Consider the following 21,161-nt stretch of genomic DNA (forward strand, 5'->3'; position numbering starts at 1 on the left):
GTTGTAGACCACTGTCCTATACTTTACATTGCACGGATCCCTCAACATACGATGTACAGCTCACTGCCTGGTTACATTCACAAAGCTCATGGTGCAGGGAAAATGTGCTGCCTGAAGGATGCTGGGGCAGTAGAGTTCCCCTTTAATCTAAATGCCTATAATCAGAGGAGGTTGTACAGGTGATTACTATTGTAAGGTTTAAAGTACATGCACCTTAGCCACTGTAAACCATATATAACTTAGAATCTTTATGCACCATTGTAAGGGTGCATGCACACCATGTTTTCACTCTATGTGTGCCGGATCCGGCGGGGGGAGGAGAAAACTGTGTGCTCTTGTACCCCAGCCGGACCGACGCCCGAATCCTTAGACTTTAATGAGCCAACCGGAGTCACCGTTTTATTCCGGTCGGCTTATTTTTGACCCGTATCAGGTTTTCTGACCGGACCTCAAAACGTAGTATACTACGTTTTGAAGTCCGGTCAGAAAACCGGATATGGGTAAAAAATGAGCCGACCGGAGTAAAACGGTGACTCCGGTCGGCTCATTAAAGTCAATGGATTAGGGCGTTGGTCCAGCTGAGGTACGGAGTGCACGGTTTTCCCCTCCCACCCCCGTATCCGGCACACATAGAGTGAAAACGTGGTGTACATGCACCCTAACACCTTTGCCTTCTTATGTTTTCCTTGATAGATTTTGGATCGACAATATTTAATTCAACCTTCTTCTGGCACCCCCCCCCCCCCCCCCCCCCCCCCCCAACGACCACTGTCACCACCACCAACAATCCCTAGCATTCCTAGAAGTTTTCCTCTTCCATCAATATTATACATGTGGAGTTCTCAATGCAGGACCAGCTTCTCCTGCAGATTTTCTCCTGGTCCATCATCCCCATCCTTCACAATATTAGGAAATTGCTCCCCCTACCTTCTGATCTACGAGGTCCTGTCAGAGCTGAGAATTTACATGACGAGGGGATATGTCTGATATAATACCCTCCCCATTTGCTACAAAACCTCTTTGATTGACATAAAGCTTTTCCCAATCAATCAATCGGCCCTCGAAGACTAGAAAATGCTTTCTTCTGCGAGATTTTGACATTTGCTGACTTGACACTGTTTCTTTGTGGGAGCCCCATGCAAAATATTAGGCATGCAGAGAAAGGTAAAGGATCTTCAGGAAAATGTGCTGAAGGTAAAATAATGACATCCGCACAGATACAGTACTGACAGATTACACACAGTAGGGCCCATTAAAAATGTACCCAAATAAGTGTATTCAAAATTGACAATTATATAGGGGCCCAAATAAACGCACTATACATCACCCATATAGTATCATCATATAGTCCTCAAGGTAAAGATAAAGGTTTCCATCATGCCCTCTCTCTCTCTCTCTCTCTCTCTCTCTCTCTCTCTCTCTATATATATATATATTTATAAAGTTTTTTTATAATTCCCCCCCCCCCCCCATTTATTTCTTCCCGTCTAGACCATACAGATTTAGTTTTTTTTTATTTTATTCTTTATTTTAAGAACCTTCCATGGGGCTGAGGTAAGGTAGGTACCCTCCTAGAATAACAGCCCCTACCCAAACAAAATTGTCAGCATTCTCTCATTGAGATTCCAGGGCACTTGGAATGTGCTTGCTGGTGAAAACTGACAACAGAGCAAAATGCCACCGATTCTTTGTACTCTGCAGGCAGTGTAGGACCCTGTAGGCTGCAGGCAGTATAGGACCCTGTAGGCTGCAGGCAGTGTAGGACCCTGTAGGCTGCAGGCAGTGAAGGACCTCTCTGCCCTGTCCCTTGCTTAGCTGCATGCACGATGATGTCACTCATCATGCTAGTGCCTACAGTCAAAGGGCAACTATGTACCTCCTAGGTGGCACCTATTTTAAACTGGGGAGCACCTATCTTAACCCCTTAAGAACCATGTTTTTTTTTCCATTTTTGCACCTAAAAATCCATATTATGGATAATTTTTGGCGCCACCAATTCTACTTTGTAATGACATCAGTCATTTTACCCAAAAATCTACAACGAAACGGGGGGGAAAAAAATCATTGTGCGAGAAAATTTTATAAAAAACACAATTTTGTAACTTTTGGGAGCTTCCATTTCTATGTAGTACATTTTTCTGTAAAAATGACACATTATCTTTATTCTGTAGGTCCATATGATTAAAATGATACCCTACGTTTAAAATTGTCATCTTTTGACCCCTATAGGTTTTTTTGTTTTTCGTGTATGGGGCAGTATGAGGGGTAATTTTTTTGCACCATGATCTGAAGTTTGTAGTGGTACCCTGTTTGTATGGATTGGACTTTTTGATCACTTTCTATTCATTTTTTCATGATATAAAAAGTGACCAAAAATAAGCTATTTTGGAGTTTTGGGAATTTTTTGCACGTACACCATTGACCGTGCAGTTTAATTAACGATATATATTATTTCATAACTCAGACATTTTGGCACATGGCCAAATGTTTATTTTTATGTACACAGTTTTTTTTTTTTAAATGGGTAAAGGGGGGTGATTCAAACTTTTATTAGGGAAGGGGTTAAATGATCTTCATTAACTTTTTTTTCCACTTTTTTTTTGTAATGTTATAGCTCCCATAGGAGACTATAACACTGTACACAATGATCTTTAACATTGATCAGTGGTTTCTCATAGGAAACCAGTGATCAATGATTCTGCCGCTTGACTGCTCATGCCTGGATCTCACTGAGCAGTCATTCGGCGATCGGACACAAGGAGGCAAGTAAGGGGACCATCCTCGTGTCCTACAGCTGTTCCGGATGCCACGATTTCACCGCGGTGGTCCCGAAAAAAGCCCCCTGAGCTAGCCTGGGGTAGTTTAGTTTCACTTTAGACGCGACGATCGACTTTGAACGCCGCATCTAAAGGGTTAATAGTGCGCAGTACCACGATCAGTGCCGCACGCTATTAGCCACGCCGTGGCCCCGCGTTATAGAAAGGGAAAGGACCTAAGACGTACAGGTACGCCCTTGGTCCTTAACAGGTTAACTGGGGGAATAACTATCAACACAAGTGGAACCGAATTAAACTAGGTGGTCAACTATCTATACTGGGGACATCTATCAAATCTGCGGAGCAACTATCTACCTCCTGGGGGGGCTCTTATCTATACTGGGAGCTACTGTCTTCTACATACAGGGCCGGCTCTGCCTATAGACAAAATAGGCAGCCACCTAGGGCACCCTCTTGAGGGGGGGCGCTGCTCTGCCTGCCAAAAGAATCTGAACCACCCACTCACAGCCAGCACCACTCTCACCAACGCCCCCCCACCATAATAATTAGCATTCTTCAGCCTATCAGAGGAGCGCTGCTCTCTTCCTCTCTGAAGCACACAGGCGAAATCACCCAGGTTGTCCAACATTCTGACAGCGGGAGGGGAGGGGAGTTGTTACAGTGTGTCACCCAAGTAGGAAAGTGGGGCGTATAACAATGGACGGGGTCAAGGGGCGGCAATGTTAGCTTTCGCCTATGTACGGGGTGGGAACTATCCAATAGAGGTATGTATCTACCAAGAGGAGCATTATTACCATTTGGGGCACTATGAGCGGGGAAAAGGCAAGAATGATGCTGGAAAAGTGTGGAGACTTGGCCAAGAAAAGTCCTTATGGCGGTCAGGGCCAGATATAAAAGAAAAGGAAGAGAACGCCTCTGATCAGAGAAGACGTCACCTGTGAGTCACTGCTAGTGTTGAGCACGAATATTCGTAATGCAAATTTTTATCGTGAATATCGGCACTTTATATTTAGAATATAGTACTAGATATTTGCAATGACAAATATTCTTTTTTTTTGTTTGTTTGTTTTTTCACACGCAAATTTTAATGTCAATTTTTATGCAAATTTCCCATGCGAATTTTCGCATGGAAAAAAAAGTGATTGAACATAGCGAACAATCGTCAATGTATTCACAAAATATCCCAAATTTGAATATGGCCCCTGCCGCTCATCGCTAGTCAATGCGTAGGACTGTATTACAGGCTGTAGAACCTGAGCACAGCTGTTATCTACTACTATATGGTCACTGTACCGAGGTATTTTATTTTTTTTGTATAGTGCCGTGGTAACAAACTGTGGCCCTCCAAATGTTGCAAAGCTTCAACTCCCAGCATGCCCGGACTGCCAACAGCTGGGACTTGAAATTTTGCAACAATCTGGCGGCACAACAGTTTTAGACCACTGGTCTAGTGTGTTCTCTTCAGTAACAGCATGACAACATTATTAAGTCACTGTGTGGTGGTAGGTGGTAATGGAAGTAGTCATGCTTTGGTAGTATTATTTACCCCTTGTATACTACTAGTAGGATTATACGAAAAGGATTCTTATACCTTAGCATTAAAATGTAGACAAAAAAAATTCAAGAACATATATAATACAGCACGCTGAGGGGCATTCATGAGTGGTATTGAGCTTTGATGACAGAAGAATGCATTTGTTATGTACATTGCCTAAAGCAGGTAGACCTAGTGAAAGACAAGTGTGGGGGCCAAATTACATTTCTGCATTTGAACATTTTTTCTATATTTTAATTTTTACATTTTTAAAGGGGTACTCCGGTGGAAAACTTTTTTTTTAAATCAACTGGTGCCAGAAAGTTAAAGGGGTACTCCGCCCCCTAGAAATCGTATCCCCTATTCAAAGGATAGGGGATAAGATGTCAGATCGCTGGGGTCCCGCTGCTGGGGACTCCCTGGATCTCCGCTGCAGCACCCACCTGTCATTACTGCACAGAGCACACTCTCTATGTGCGTAATGACCGGCAATACACGGCCCACCCCCTTAATGCAAGTCAATGGGAGGGGGTGTGATGGCTGCCATGCCCCCTCCCATAGACTTGCATTGAGGGGACGGGCCGTGGCGGGATGAGGAGGTGGAGCCATGACATAACGATGCTCCGGCCCCTGTATTGCCCATCATTACGCACAGAGCGAGTTTGCTCTGTGCAGTAATGATAGCAGGGTGCCGCAGCTGAGATCCTGGGGGTCCCCAGCAGCGGGACCCCCGCAATCTGACATCTTATCCCCTATCCTTTGGACAGGGGATAAGATGCTAGGGGCGAAGTACCCCTTTAAACAGATTTATAAATTACTTTTATTAAAAACCTTAATCCTTCCAGTACTTATTAGCTTTTGAATACTACAGGAAGGAAATTATTTTCTTCTTGGAACACAGTGCTCTCTGCTGACATCACAAGCACAGTGCTCTCTGCTGACATCTCTGTCCATTTTAAGAACTGTCCAGAGTAGGAGAAAATTCCCATAGCAAACATATGCTGCTCTGGACAGTTCCTAAAATGGACAGAGATGTCAGCAGAGAGCACTGTGCTTGTGATGTCAGCAGAGAGCACTGTGTTCCAAGAAGAAAATAATTTCCTCTGTAGTATTCAACAGCTAATAAGTACTGGAAGGATTAAGATTTTTAATAGAAGTAATTTACAAATCTGTTTAACTTTCTGGCACCAGTTGATTTAAAAAAATAAATAAGTTTTCCACCGGAGTACCACTTTAAAAATGTAAAAATAATATATAGAAAAAATGTTCAAATGCACAAATGTAATTTGGCCCCCACACTTGTCTTTCACTAGGTCTACCTGCTTTAGGTAATGTACATAACAAATGCATTCTTCTGTCTTCAAAGCTCGATACCACTCATGAATGCCCCCCAGCGTGCTGTCCTGTGAGACTCCACCCCCAGCCCGAACAGGTCACACAGAGGATAAGAGCAATCCTGACTGCATTTATCTAAGACTTGTTTCATACATTTACAATAACGTGTTTGTGAGAACGGCTTAAAAAAGTTAAAAAATATATATAAAAAAAATAATAATAATAAAATCAGATTATCTAAGTTTGGTTCAGAAGAAGAAAGAAGTTGGGGGAGAAAGAAGTTGGATCAAATGTATATTATTACGACTGAACTTACAACCGTTAGAAACTGATCTGTAATGCATTGATTCGGAATGAATCAAACTTGTTCCAAATGTTGCAAAAATAAAACTTGTTTATTCTGGATCCAAATAATTTTTTTGTGAATCATTGCGATGGATCAGTACAGGAGCAGGGAATTGTTTCGAAGACAAGAGTCCCTGCTCCTGTACACTGAGCTGTGTGCCTCGCCCTTAAAGAGTACCTGTCATCAAACCGTATTTTTTCAATTAACTCAGATTATATTTCCTAACTACTCCTAACACCCCTCCTGCCCTTATTTATTTTTTTCCGAGCTTTAAAAAGCTCTGTATCATACCTTTCCCCTTGCTCACATTGTATGAGCTCCCGGCAGGGGAAAGTGGGTGTTCCCCAGCAGGTGTGACGTCACTGAAGCCTGAGAGAGCTGGGCCTCGCCATGCCCCGCATTCATTTCCTGAGTTTGGTCTCCTACCAGGCTGAGAGGAGACCAAACTAACTGTTTGACTTGACTTGAGAATTTTAACAGCAAGTAAATAGCAAAGTGTCTTATAATTACATAAGGAACAATATATTCAAAGTTTAGTTTGGTGACAGGTACTCTTCAAGATTAAATACCTCCAATGTGTTTGGCCACCCAAAGGTAAGCAGAGAGCCTGCTTTGTTCACACATTATGGCCACATTCCATTTTTAACCTTTTTTTTTTTTTTTTTTTTAAAGCTAATAAAAAAATTGCAGCAAAAAATCATGGCATAATTGCGACATAAGAATAAACCGTAATATAACAAGATGATGAACAGCTGTAACATATTTTATTCCCTACAGCTGTTCTGTCATTTTCTGACAAGAAACAGTCCATCTTTTCTACCTTATATACAAATTATAGGCTCCCATTAACAATGCCTGCACAGTATGAAATGTCCCATAGCCCTATTGCATTTCGTTTTTTGTTTCAGCTTGGTGGTAAAGGTTGTAATTCCATGTAAGTGACTCTCCTGTCAAAAAATAATTAACTGAAAGGGGGGTTTACCTTTATAGATACTTATCCCCTACTTTATTCCCTCTTTCCACTGTACTTGGTATTCTTCAGGCTCTCATAGACAATGATTGTAGTGGTGGTCAAGTCACTTTCTTAAAGTGTATCTGTAAATAAGAGGAAGAAAGTACAGTCTCGGAGGTGCTGCTCAAAGGGTTGTCATAAAACAAAGGACTCAGGCCAGCACAGGACAATAAATATTTTATTTTTGACAATACGGATAACGCGTTTCGGTACACAAACAGTCCCTTCCTCAGGTTCAATTATACAATGCACTCCTTGGAGGTTGTAAAATATGAGGGTGCTGGTAGGGATCCTGTGAGTATACAATGCTGGCGTGGTCTGTCATTTTAAAAAGATTAAAACAAAACCAAAAAAACAAAAAACAACAACAACACCTGGCCTGGTTACATTAACCCAAAAATATTTTTATGCTGTTACTGCTATTATAGAGCCCTGGAGAGCTTCCTACATGGTGCCCTGCTATTTATTATTCTCTTTACTTAAAGAGGTGGGAACAGAGCTGTGTGGTTTGCCAGAAGCACACACACAGTTATTTCCTCCCTTAGGTGCCTGTCCATACACAGCACATTACCTACTCCTGTAGGAGTCATTGAGAGCCCCCCTACATGGTGCCCTGCTATTTATCATTCTCTTTACTTAAAGAGGTGGGAACAGAGCTGTGTGGTTTGCCATCAGTACACACACAGTTACTTCCTCCCTTAGGTCCCAAACATACACAGCACAGGACCTACTCCTGTCTGCTATGCCAGGACATAATGTTGGTTAAAATTAGTGTTGCTCGCGAATATTCACAATTCGAATTTAATTCGCGAATATGCGATATTCGCAAATAAAATGCGAATTGCGAATATTCGCAAATATAGCGCTATATATTCGTAAATACGAATGTTCTTTTTTTTATTTAATTTTTTTTCACAGTACACATCACAGTGATCATCCCTCTCTGCTTCCAGCTTATGTGGTGTAAGAAGGCTCTAATACTACTGTGTGAGACTGGTGTGCAAATTTTCACATATGCGAAAATTTGCATATGCAAATTTTCGCTTATGCTAATTTTCACTTATGCTAATTTTTGTATATGCAAATTTCCGCATATGTTAATTTTCGCACACGCGAATATTCACATATACGAAAATAAAACGAGAATATTACGAACATGCGAATATCCGCGAATATGCCGAATATTCATCCATATATTCGAATATGGCCTATGCCGCTCAACACTAGTGAAAATGCACTGAACAGGCTGGTACTGTGCTGAGTTGATGATTTACACATTACACTATTATAGATGGTATGTGGAGTAAGAAAGAGTTACTGCTGCTGAAGACAAGCCTATGGACTAAAGGAAAGAGCAACAGCACAACAAGGATCACACTTGGTCACAATAAGCACACACACTGCTGATGAGATGAGCGTAAAGACTTGATTTACCTTTTAGGGACATTGTGGGATCCTCTTAGGAATGGAAACAACTTGCCGGTACACAGTCATTTTCACTTTCTCTCCAGCACAGAACACATGCTAAGCCTTCCCCCCCCCTCCCCCTCCTTCATTTTACAGAAATTTTAGGAATCACATAAGCTATCAGATAAGGGAAAGTTGTTTGAAATTATATTTACCATTTAAAATTGTGGTGGTCCCAGCAGTCAGAATTTCATTCAGAACTAAAGGCATAAATTCCTTCACATCATGTTACATCAGAAAACAACACAACTATTGGATAGCCACATATAGACAAATATAGCATAAACATCTCCCATTAGATACTGTATATACTCGAGTATAAGCCGAGTTTTTCGGCACAATTTTTCATGCTGAAAACGCCCCCCCTCAGCTTATACTCGAGTGAACTCTCCGTCTGTCAATCCCTTCTCAGTGGTCTTCAACCTGCGGACCTTCAAATGTTGCAAAACTACAACTCCCAGCATGCCCGGACAGCCTCGACGACGAAGCACAGGGACGTTCATGCTCAGATACGTCTGCTGCACACAGACGTTCCTGTGCATCATCGTCAAGGCAACATCCCTAGTCCGGGGCCGGCCCGGAGTGGAGAAGAGGGCCCCCCCCCCCGGTGAAAATGGACAGCCCGGAACGACTAACCCTCCCCACCGGACGGTCCCTGCAGCATAGATGGCCCGGACCAGCTCACCCTTCCTTCCCACCGAGGGGAGGTGAGTAGAAAACTAAAGGGGGGTCTGGATGATGACGAAGGCTGCAGTGGTCTTCAACCTGCAAACCTCCAGATTTTACAAAACTACAACTCCCAGCATGCCCGGCATGCTGGGAGTTGTAGTTTTGCAACATCTGGAGGTCCACAGGTTGAAAACCACTAATGAAGGGATTGACAGGCGGTGATGATGAAGGGGGTCTGGATGATGACGGGGGTGATGATGACGGGGGTGAAAATGACAGGTTGACGATGACAGGGTGATGATGACAGGGGTGATGATGAGCAGGTGTTAATGACGGGGGTCTGGATGATGACAGGGGGGGATGATGACATGGGGGGATGATGTCTTTCCCACCCTAGGCTTATAGTCGAGTCAATAACTGGGTATTTGGGGTGAAATTAGGGGCCTCGGCTTATATTTTGGTCGGCTTATACACGAGTATATACGGTAATTGAACAATTATTATTTATTTTATAAATCTTTTTCAAAACTTGGGTCATTTTGGCTTCGGGCGGCCATGGTCATCAACCCCCCCCCCCCCCCCGCCATTAATGTCTATGGGAGATATGTGGAGGGGGCATGATGGCTGTGGTTGCTCGTAATCCATCACGGAGCGGAGTTCGCTCTGTGCATACGGATTACTGGGGTACTGGGCTGGAGTTAGTGGGGAGTAACTAAGATGTAGAGATATACAGGTATCTACCCACCTAAGATGTAGTACTCCCAAAAATTCATATGAAAAATGAGAAATGGGGGAAGAATAAAAGGTAACTTTTAATCTAATAAATTAAAAGTAACACACAAAGTGATGTGAGAGACCCAGAAAACGCTGATGGGTGTTTTCTGGTACCATTAGATGCAAATATACAGTATCACTAACAGTTAATATACAATAGGGGAGTCATGCCCAAGGTTCGTATAGCATTAGCTGTAAATAGATACCTGACACTAGAGCAGTGTTTCCCAACCAGGGTGCCTCCAGCTGACACTAGAGCCTCCAGCTGACACTAGAGATACCTGACACTAGAGCAGTGTTTCCCAACCAGGGTGCCTCCAGCTGTTGCAAAACTACAACTCCCAGCATGCCCAGACAGCCTTCGGCTGTCTGGGCAAGCTGGGAGTTATAGTTTTGCAACAGCTGGAGGCACCCTGGTTGGGAAACACTGTTTTAGAGACTCAGCTTTCTTCCTTCTGGAGGAAAGTAATTTTGCATAATTTTGAACCTCTTTTAAAAACATTTGTCGGACCACAACACTATTACCGTAGGACAATTCCTTTAATTAACCCTTGACACGTTCGCATGGTTGCAATTATTATTTAAAGGACTTTTGTTAATACAATGTTTTTTTTTTTTTTTTCTTCTATTTTATCCATTTCAATGGCCACAACACCATGGTTAATTCCAGCGGAACGATCCGCAAGCGGCAACCTAAAAACGTGACCTCATTTGGCCACGGACGCCATTCACCTCTCGCAAAGTAAGCGTTAACCACTCGGCGATCCTCATAATGGATGCGCGAATAGTGATCACAATTTTGATTACATTAGACAATTTGTATATAAATGGCAAACGAGCATTGATTTCGAATCTGTTCCCGTCGGCAGAACCTGTTACCGCACGTAATTGGTTATCACCTGCTGAGAATACAAAGCGAAGGGCGAATCTCTCCTTGCAACGGCGGTTGCGAGAAAACAGCGACAATAAATAAGTGGAGGTAGCGGCGGTGGTATTGGCCTGTTCTTTTTCATTCCTGCCATAGCAGATAACACACTTTGACACAAAATCCAGATAACAAACACTCGACGTTTCGCAGGGTGCCCATTATAGGTGCTTAGTCCATTTTTCTATCTGTCTCTTTGATGTTCTGTTGCATTTCAATTGCAATCTTAGAAGCGACATTTTAATTTAAAGCCGCCCGCAACAACGTATAAAAGACTCGCAGAAATCAAAATCTTTTCTTTTATTTTCACGGATCCCAGTGGATTTGATTACATTTTTAAACTATTTGGGATTTTTTTAAATTCTTTAAATTTATTTACAAATAATAATAATAATAATAAAAAAAAAATGAAATAGATAAAGGAGAACTGCAGCAAAAAAATTTACTTATCCCCTAATCACAGGATAGGGAATAAGTAGCTAATCGGGGACCCCCAAGCCCCCCCACGATCTCCGGATTGGACCCCGGTGCTCAGTGAGATGACATGCGCTCCTCACAGAGAGAACCTGGGTCCTGTCCTAGAGATCGCAGGGGGGTGGGGTGTGCAGCAGTTGGAACCCCCACAATCAGCTACTTATCCCCTATCCTGTGGATAGGGGATAAGTTAAAGGGGTACTCCACTTTTATTTATTTTTTTAATCAACTGGGGCCAGAAAGTTAAACAAAAAATTAAAATAATTTCAAATAAATTTTAATAAAAATGACATAAAAAATCTGCCACATTCAGATGCTCTGCGGCAGTGATTCTAATAGCGATGCCTGTAATCTGCATGTCATACGGAATAACAGTATTATTTCACTAACACAGCACACTCCCTATGCGTGTTAGGACAAGGCAAAGTGTTCTACACCCCCTATTGAGCCTCTCTGTAAGCCAGAAATAGCCGTTTTTAATAGCGATTCGCTGCAAATAAATTGGGTCCGAGACAAATTTTTTTAGGAAAATTTGGCCAATCAGCTGTATCAAGTTTTTCAGAAATTCACTCATTTCTATTAATAATAACACTACTACTCCTACTTCTTATTCTACTTCTCTTCCTACTACTTCTACTACTAATAATTAGTGTTGGTCGCGAATATTCACAATGCAAATTTTATTCGCGAATATTCGCGAATATAGCACTATATATTCGTAATTCCGAATATTCTTTTTTTTTTTTTCACAGTAAACATCACAGTGATCATCCCTCTCTGCTTCCAGCCTGTGTGGTGTAAAGAAGGCTCTAATACTACTGTGTGAGACTGGCGTGTGAATTTTCGCATACGGGAATTTTTCGCATATGCTAATTTTCGCATATATGAACTTTTCGTATATGTTAATAGTCGCATACGCGAATTTTCGCAGGTAGGAATTTTCCGCATACACGCAATTTTCGCATATATGAATTTTCGCATTTGCTAATATTCGCATATACGAACATTCACATATGCAAAACAATCGTATAAACAAAAATTCGCATATACGAAAATTCGCATATACAAATTTTTGTATATGCGAAAATTCGCACGCCAGTCTCACACAGTAGTATTAGAGCCTTCTTTACACCACACAAGTTGGAAGCAGAGAGGGGTGATAATGTTGCTCGCGAATATTCGCAATTCACATTGCGAATATTCGCGAGCAACACTAGTAAAGAAGGCTCTAACACTACTGTGAGACTGGTGCGCGAATTTGCGCATATACGAAAATTTACATATGCAATTTTTTTTTTTCTTGTTAATTTTTATATGCTAAATTTCGCATATGCGAAATCTCGCAAATGCGAAAATAAAATGAGAATATTTTGAATATGCGAATATATGACGAATATTCGTCCATATATTCGCGAATATTCGCGAATTCGAATATGGCCTATGCCGCTCAACAATAGACACCATCCTGGGGGGGTCTGGCATTAGAGTCCCCCTCTGTGAGCCAGATCCAGAAGTTACTAGCCATGTATGTATTATATGATTGTGATACATAATAATATGATAATAATAATAGTATGTATTATATGATTGCTCTAGAAAATAATAGCAGATGGTAAATTTTCTCAGTAAAATCAGCTATTCTCTGGGGTCTCTGAGGGGGACCCTTTAAATAATCATACTCAATCACGCATAAGGTATAGGCAAAATATTCAATACCGATTAGCTCAGGCCCAACAGGGTAATGATTCACTATTCAGACAACGTCGCGTTTCCATTTTCTGATTCTTTTATTTTCCAACTTGTATTTTATTTTATTGGAATAAAAAAATGTGGAGTGAATGGCATACAATAGATATGCTAATTCTGCTGTCTTCCCTCACGCTCTCCACCTTGGGCTCAACAGCGTTTTGGGGGAGGACCCACTTACTCGTGTGTACCATTAAATAACCACTCAGAATTGTTTGTTTGTACTTTTATGTTATTCACGCTCACCATCACTATTCCTACAGCCCAATTTGTTTAATTCCAGGACAACTGCATCTGTGTATTTTGATACTGTAATCTGGTCCCGACTGCGTGATCGTAGTCGGGACCCCCAGTTGATGATGCAAGCGCAGCTCCTGCATTCACGTCATAGCCGCGGCGGGACTCAGGGCGTACATGTACATGTAAGTCCCAGACGCACAGGGCATACCCCTACGCCCTGCATCCTCTAGGGGATAACTTTGTACCCTGTTACTTTTACCATGATTTTAGAAAGTTGTTGCAAAAATAGTAAAAGTTGCCACAAAAAGTAAAAAATGTGTGAAAATGCAGTCAAAATTCTACATGAGAACACAGCCTAAATATTCCAAATCTTCATAAAACACCTTGGGGGAGATTCATCAAGATATGTGTAGAGGGAAAGTTGACTAGTTGCCCATAGCAACAAACCAGATTGCATCTTTCATGTGTGAAAAGGCCTCTGAAAATTAAAGAAGTGACCTGATTGGTTGCTATGGGCAACTGGTCAAATTTCCCTCTGCACAAATCTTGATGAATCTCCCCCCTAATGTGTAATTATAGGTCAGATTTATTTAGCTTCAGGGCAATATTTCTCTAAAAACACACACACTTTGAATAAGAAAACACATCTCTAGTGCATGAAATGTAAATTGACCTCAGTTCACTTACGAGTCTAATCAGTCACCTGGGTGACCTCCAGCACTAGCAGATCAATTAATGACCAGCTGAAGTGATCAAACACCTGATTCTCAGCCAGAGAAATCACGGGAAATGTAGCCTGCATTACAGAATTCACAGTATTGTGCATATGCAAACCAAAATAAAGCCTATCCCACGCATGCCACATCGGCAAAAAAGGTTCCAAACCAACAAGCAATAAAATGCCCCCAAAATTGGCAAAATATGGACTATAATAGGAAAACTTATAAACGTATTTTACAATAAAAAAGTTATTTCGAAAAATTTAAAAGCAATGTTTACATAGTCAGTCATAGTGGTCATTCCAATGTTGACACCAATTTTTTTGAGGTCTGGGTGATATAGAAATATGTTAAAGGAGTACTCGTCTGTTAGACATCTTATCCCCTATCCAAAGGATAGGGGATAAGATGTCTGATCATGGGGGTCCCGCTGCTGGGCCCCCACAATCTCTTGCAGCACCTGACATTCTAAACGGCAGTGGTCGTGATGTCAGAGCCACACCCCTCGTGACATCCCACCATGCCCCCTCCATTCATGTCTTCCCATAGACATGAATGGAGGGGGTGTGGTGTGATGTCATGAGGGGCATGGCCGTGACATCACGATCACAGCCTCCGGCTCCAAGCGTTCTGATTAAAATGTTCAGAACCCTGGAGCACCAAAGTACCCCATTAAATAACCTTTCTTTTAAGGAGTACTCTAGTGGAAAACACTTTTTTTTTTTTCAAATGAACTGGTGCCAGAAAGTTAAACAGATTTGTAAATTACTTCTATTAAAAAATCTTAATCCTTCCAGTACTTATCTGCTGCAGTATGCTCCACAGGAAGTTCTTTTCTTTTTGAATTTCCTTTCTGTCTGACCACGGTGCTCTCTGCTGACACCTCTGTCCATGTCAGAAACTGACCAGAGTAGAAGCAAATCCCCATAGCAAACCTATCCTGCTCTGGACAGTTCCTGACATAAACAGAGGTGTCAGCAGAGAGCACTGTTGTCAGACTGGAAAGAAATTAAAAAAGAAAAGAACTTCCTCTGTAGTATACAGCAGCTGATAAGTACTGGAAGGATTAAGATTTTTTAATAGAAGCCATTTGCAAATCTGTTTAACTTCCTGTAGCCAGTTGATATATATATATATATATATATATATATATATATATTATTTTTTTTTTTTTTATTTATTTTTTTTTTTCCACCGAAGTACCCCTTAAACCAAACTCTAAATAAAATTGCTAAAGGTTCTGTTCACACCCGTGCTGAAGACACCTCATCACATACCTTCCCGTTACTTCACATCTCTATGATCTGACGGGAATTAGACAATGTTATTCTAAGCCCTGCAGTACATTTTAACCACCAAATTGGACCACCAAAACCCCCAACGCACCCCTCCCCCCCCCCCCCCCCGATCCTCACCCCATGACCATCCGTAATTTGTGTCTAAATGTCATAATTCGGGCTCTTTCAAGTTCTATGACAATATAATATGAGCGGCAAAATATATTTTGGCAGATTTTATCTGACTTCAAAATGTTTCCAGCTGTGACTTGCTGTCTATTTTACTATTCACTTTATGGCTGTGTGTAAAAATAGGAGACGCTGATGCTATTTTCTATTTCCTGGCCTTTTTTTTTCTCCCATTCAATCTAGACAGGCAATAGAATGTGACAGGTGTATATTAAGAAATCCACAATGCTATGGGACATTTGTAAGTGCGGTTGTGATGTATAACTGCAGATAGAAGGAGGTTATTTAAGCCATTAAAGCAGCAATTTTTTCCCCAAGAATTAAAAAAGAAAAAAAAAAAAATAATAATAATAATTAAAATAATAATAAAAAAAAAAAAAAAATATATATAATATACAGTGACCCCTCGACCTACGATGGCCCCGACATACGATCATTTCAGCATATGATCACTCTCTGAGACCATCGCATGTTGAAGGCAGCATCAACATACGATGCTTTTTTATGTCGGGGCCATCGCATAAACGGCTATCCAGCAGTGCTGACTGCTTCAGCTGCCGCCGGATAGCCGGTTACGGTGCCCCGTGTGGTCCGCTGACCATCACTTACCTGTCCTCGGGGCTCTGGTGCGTCCTCTTCGGGATCCTCTGCATCGTCGGCGCTCTCCATCGTAGTCATCACGTCGCTGCGCACGCCGTCCCGTCATCCAATAGGAGCGGCGTGCGTAGCGACGTGATGGCGGCGACAGAGAGCGAGGATGCCGGAGAAGCAGAGGCCTTGCCGGAGCGTCGGGGACACCGGGACGCGGCGACAGCGATGGACGGCGACATCCCAGCGGTGACGAGCGGTGATGGTCCGGAGCGGCGGGGACAGGTGAGTACAACTTCCTCTAACAGTGGTCTCCAACCTGCGGACCTCCAGATGTTGCAAAACTACAACACCCAGCATGCCAGCATGCTGGGTGTTGTAGTTTTGCAACATCTGGAGGTCCGCAGGTTGTAGACCACTGTCCTATACTTTACATTGCACGGATCCCTCAACATGCGATGATTTCAACAAACGATGGTCCGTTTGGAACGGATTACCATCGTATGTTGAGGGACCACTGTATATATATATATATATATATATATATATATATATATATATATATATATACACTTCAATAATTGACGACTAGAGAAAACAAGAAATTTTATATTGTAATCGTGAGAGTTGGGGTAGGAAATCTGTTTGTATCATTATGAAGAATAATGTTCCTATTGGTTATATTTTTACTGTGTAGCCAAATGATAAGTTAGGGGGAGAATAATATGCACATGTATCATAAATACCAGCGAAGGAATGAATTGTACATCACAGTCTAGTGTTAATTTTGATATGAAATGTTTTGTATATTAGGAGATGAGATGACTGCCGGTGGGGATAGGTCAGAGGAACCTGGATCTGAGACTAATCTGAACTGTTTTAAGAACAATATCATCAAGGCCTAAATGAGAGGGAAGATTTGAGAAGAGGTCTGATACATAGTTACATAGAGGGTAAGGCTGGGTTCATATATATATCAGGCGTCCGGCACAGTTTCCCTCCAGCGTGCACTGGAGGGAAACTGATACTGGAACTGATCCCATTCATTTCAATGGGACAGTTCACAATCATCCAGCGTCTCAATTTTTGATGCCGGGTGGTTGGACATGCCGGACGGTACCGGACAGGGGAATGCAGCTTGATACATTGACCAGTCTGCTGTGCAGAAACAATGGACGCCAGATGCCATACAACTGAAAACAACTTGTCATCAGTTGTGGCATCAGTTGTGTCCAAATCTAGGAGAGCAGAACACAAGTAGGCATTTCTAATAAATAGTTATGGAATAAGCACAAAAAAAGTATTAGATTACTTGAAAAATTATAACTAAATAAATGTAGATAGATAGATAGATATGAGATAGATATGAGCTAGATAGATATGAGCTAGATAGATAGATATGAGATAGATAGATATGATATAGATAGACAGATAGATATGATATAGATAGATAGATAGATATGATATAGATAGATAGATATGAAATAGATATTGTCACAAGTAGCGCTACAGCCAGACATGCTGGCTGCGGGAGTGCTCCAGCCCCGTCCTCTCGTGCTGCCTCTGCCGCCATTCGCATCTCGGGACGCATCCGCATGTGAATGCCGAGCTCTCACTCTCCTCTCCACATCTCTGTCCCCTCCACTGTTCCCTGCTATCAGAGCATGCGCCCCCGCCTCCTAGGGTGCACGCGTGTCGACTTCCTCAGATTTAAAGGGCCAGCCTTTCTGGTCCTGTGTCTATTTAACCCCACACTTCCTTCCTATCCTTGCCGGATCTTTGTGCTCACTAGCCTTAGAGAAAGCGTTCTAGTTGTGTGTTGTCTACAGTGTTCCAGACCTCTTGCTTTGTGACCAGACCTTGCTACTGTGCCGCCTGCCCTCTGACCTCACAGCTTCGTTCCTGAACACGCTCCTGTGCCGCCTGCCCTGACCTCTTGCCTGTCCAGACTAAAAATTTGCCTCCTCCTACCTGTGACAAGTAACACCTCAGCAGCGTTTCAGTGTAGCCACCTGGGTGCCGCCTGCCGCAGCAAGTCCATCCCTCTTTGCGTCAGGCTCTGGTGAAAACCAGCGGCACCTTAGACTCCGCTCCCTGGTATGGCCCACGCCATCATCCACATAGATATGAGATAGATAGATAATAGAAAGATAGATATGAGATAGATATGAGATTGATAGATATGAGATAGATAGATAGATATGAGAGAGATAGATAGATAGATAGATATGAGGTAGATAGATAGATATGAGATAGATAGATAATAGAAAGATAGATATGCGATAGATAGATATGAGATAGATATGAGATAGATAGATATGAGATAGATAGATAATAGAAAGATAGATATGAGATAGATAGATAGATAGATATGAGATAGATATGAGATATATAGATATGAGATAGATAGATAGATAGATAATGGAAAGATAGATATGAGATAGATAGACAGACAGAAAGATAGATAGATAGATAGATAGATAGATAATGGATATTAAGAAAGATAGATAGATATAAAGATCATAGACAGAAAGATAGATAGATAGATAGAAAGATAATAGACATTAAGATAGATAGATGATAGATAGACAGATAGATAGATAGATGATAGATAGATAGATAGACACTGTAAATAGAAAGTGGGAAAGAGAGAGATGAAACTATTTGTAGAGGAATTTTCTGGATATAAGGCCCCATAAGATCAGCATTCTTCCTCCTGTATTATAATATGTTAATGAGCCGTATCTTGGATTCCTAACATTTTTAATTAATTTTTCCAAAAGACCTGGGTTTAAAAGCCTTATTATCTATTCTATCTATGCATACTTCTTATTGTGATGACTGTTATCCATCGCGACCGTGTGTCTCCCAACTACAGTTCAAAATAACTCAGTTTCATGATTTAGGCCTCCTTCTTTTTCTGTGACGTAAATGGACCAAAAAGATTACTGGAAAACTGCTCCAAAATTTCCCCCTAACCCTCGTAGGTCATTTACATGTTATTAAAACTTGAGTGGGTGGATAGAAATGCTTCTTTCCCTCGTCCTATAAACAAAACCCCTACAGCATTCTGGATTATGGACAAAAAGTCACATGGGCCCTGAAGGTGAAAAAAAATAAAAATAAAAACACTACAAAAAAAAAAAAAAAAAAACACTACAAAAAAAATACATAGGCAACATTGTATTTTCCTACTGAGAACATATGACTACTGCATATCTGCTTATAAAAAAAAAATAATAATAATAATAATCTAATATAAATTATATAATAAATAATAATAAATTATATAATAATATAAATTATATACATATTATTTAAATTCAGTATTTGTTATATTATATTATTTCAGTATGTTTATTTATATTATAGGATTTAGTTTACAGTATGTATATATATATATATATATATATATATATATATATATATATATATATATATATATATATATACTGAGCAACACACTAACACAATAAGCAATAAAAAAATATTTTCCCACAAGGCCTTTTGGATAACAGTGAGTGCTTGTGTTTTTGGTTCCTATTCTACAACAACCTCTAGTAAACATATTTTTTATTTATTTATTTATTACTTTTGCAACATGAATTTTTTTTCTTTATTTATTGTTGTACGTATAATCATTTTTTTATTGTTATTGTATTTTTTTTCTTACATATATATACTTTTTATATATATATTTTTTTGCTTTATTTTATTTTTTCTCCCCTTTCTCCTGGCCTGTTTCACAAAGCGTAAATACATTGTTCGCTACAGCATTTATAATCAATAAAGCATTCACGATCCGATCCCGGGTTGCCTGCGGATGACCCTTAACATATGTACCGAAATACTAGGATAAACCAACTGTTTATAAAAGGTCTCCACATCCTGTACGTTAAAATATCTCAATTCGAAGAGCAGATCGCTCTAGTCTACATTGGTGGTCTCCAAAGAGCGGAGCTCCAGAGGTGGCAGAACTACAACTCCCAGCATGCCCGGACAGCCAAGGGCTGTCCGGGCATGCTGGGAGTTGTAGTTCTGCCACCTCTGGAAGTCAACCGTTTGGAGAACACTCATTTACATATAAAATAGGGCATGTTTTTTTTTTTTTTCCTTCCTAACAACCTACCTTTGGTAATTTAGGCGAAATTTAAGTCCCTTGGTAGAACATTCTAAATGAAACCAGGCACGGATGGCAGTGAATTGAATCCTGACACCGCGAGCACATACATGACTAGCGCCATAAGTGAGAATGGAACAGGGAGGCGTTGCCTTTGCACAATTGACCTCCCGAAGCTAAGTCCTTTTTTTTTTGAGAAGCCAGCTTTGGGATCCACTACCTCCGATTTGCATTGATTATCTCCACTTGAAGGGATACATTTAAATTTTTCTGGCACGGCAGCAAAAGATATAGGAGGAGGTGGGGGGGGGGGAATCAAGAATGAGATGTCGAGAGAAAACGAAGAAATAAAAAAAAAGAAATAACAAAGACAGTTTGCTGGGAAAGGCATCTACTTAATGGAGAAGGACTGCGAAACTTTGAAGAGCTAGAGCGCCCTCTACATGCCGATGAGTGAACGCAAGCAATTTTAAAAAATTTTTTACACAAACCACTTCACTTGTAGAAAGCGAAAAGTCATAAACATAAAATGTATCTTCCGATATGGCGGCAAATTAGCGAAAGGATCAAGTCTTTAGCCGTAAAACCGTAAAAAAAAAAAAAAATAACCCTACATCTACACATAAACTGTGACTTTAGTTTTAACGCTCTGCGTAAACAGAATATTAACCTTTTATCGCAGAGGCCAATCGATACAAATAAATGACTTTTTCCTCGGGTTGTTTATTAGTTAATAAATTCAATTTGCCGCTATTTTATTTTATTTTTTATTTTTTTTCGTGGTTAAGAATTTGTCTGAAATACGACGATTCCAAAATGGGGCGAAACACTAGGGGGGAGATTTGTCAAAATGTGTGCAGAGGAAAAATAGAGCAGTTACCCATAGCAACCAATCAGATCGCTTTAAAAAAAAAAAAAAAGGCCTTTGAAAAATGAAAGAAGCGATCTGATTGGTTGCTATGGGCAACT

General features: G+C 40.8%; 1 long non-coding RNA gene across 1 annotated transcript in view; it reads right to left on the minus strand.

Annotated features, from left to right (window-relative positions):
- LOC130283306 (uncharacterized) overlaps positions 1 to 20,325 on the minus strand; it is an 82,727-nt gene extending 62,402 nt beyond the window's left edge. Inside the window, exons 1-2 of the long non-coding RNA XR_008846644.1 lie at positions 20,202 to 20,325; positions 6,975 to 7,087 (exon numbers count right to left, since the gene is read on the minus strand). This is a non-coding gene — a long non-coding RNA (uncharacterized LOC130283306). The remainder of the gene's footprint in view (positions 1 to 6,974; positions 7,088 to 20,201) is intronic.
- Positions 20,326 to 21,161: the final 836 nt, after the last annotated feature.

Source organism: Hyla sarda, chromosome 7 (assembly GCF_029499605.1).
Source record: "Hyla sarda isolate aHylSar1 chromosome 7, aHylSar1.hap1, whole genome shotgun sequence".
NCBI classification, from domain to species: Eukaryota; Metazoa; Chordata; class Amphibia; order Anura; family Hylidae; genus Hyla; species Hyla sarda.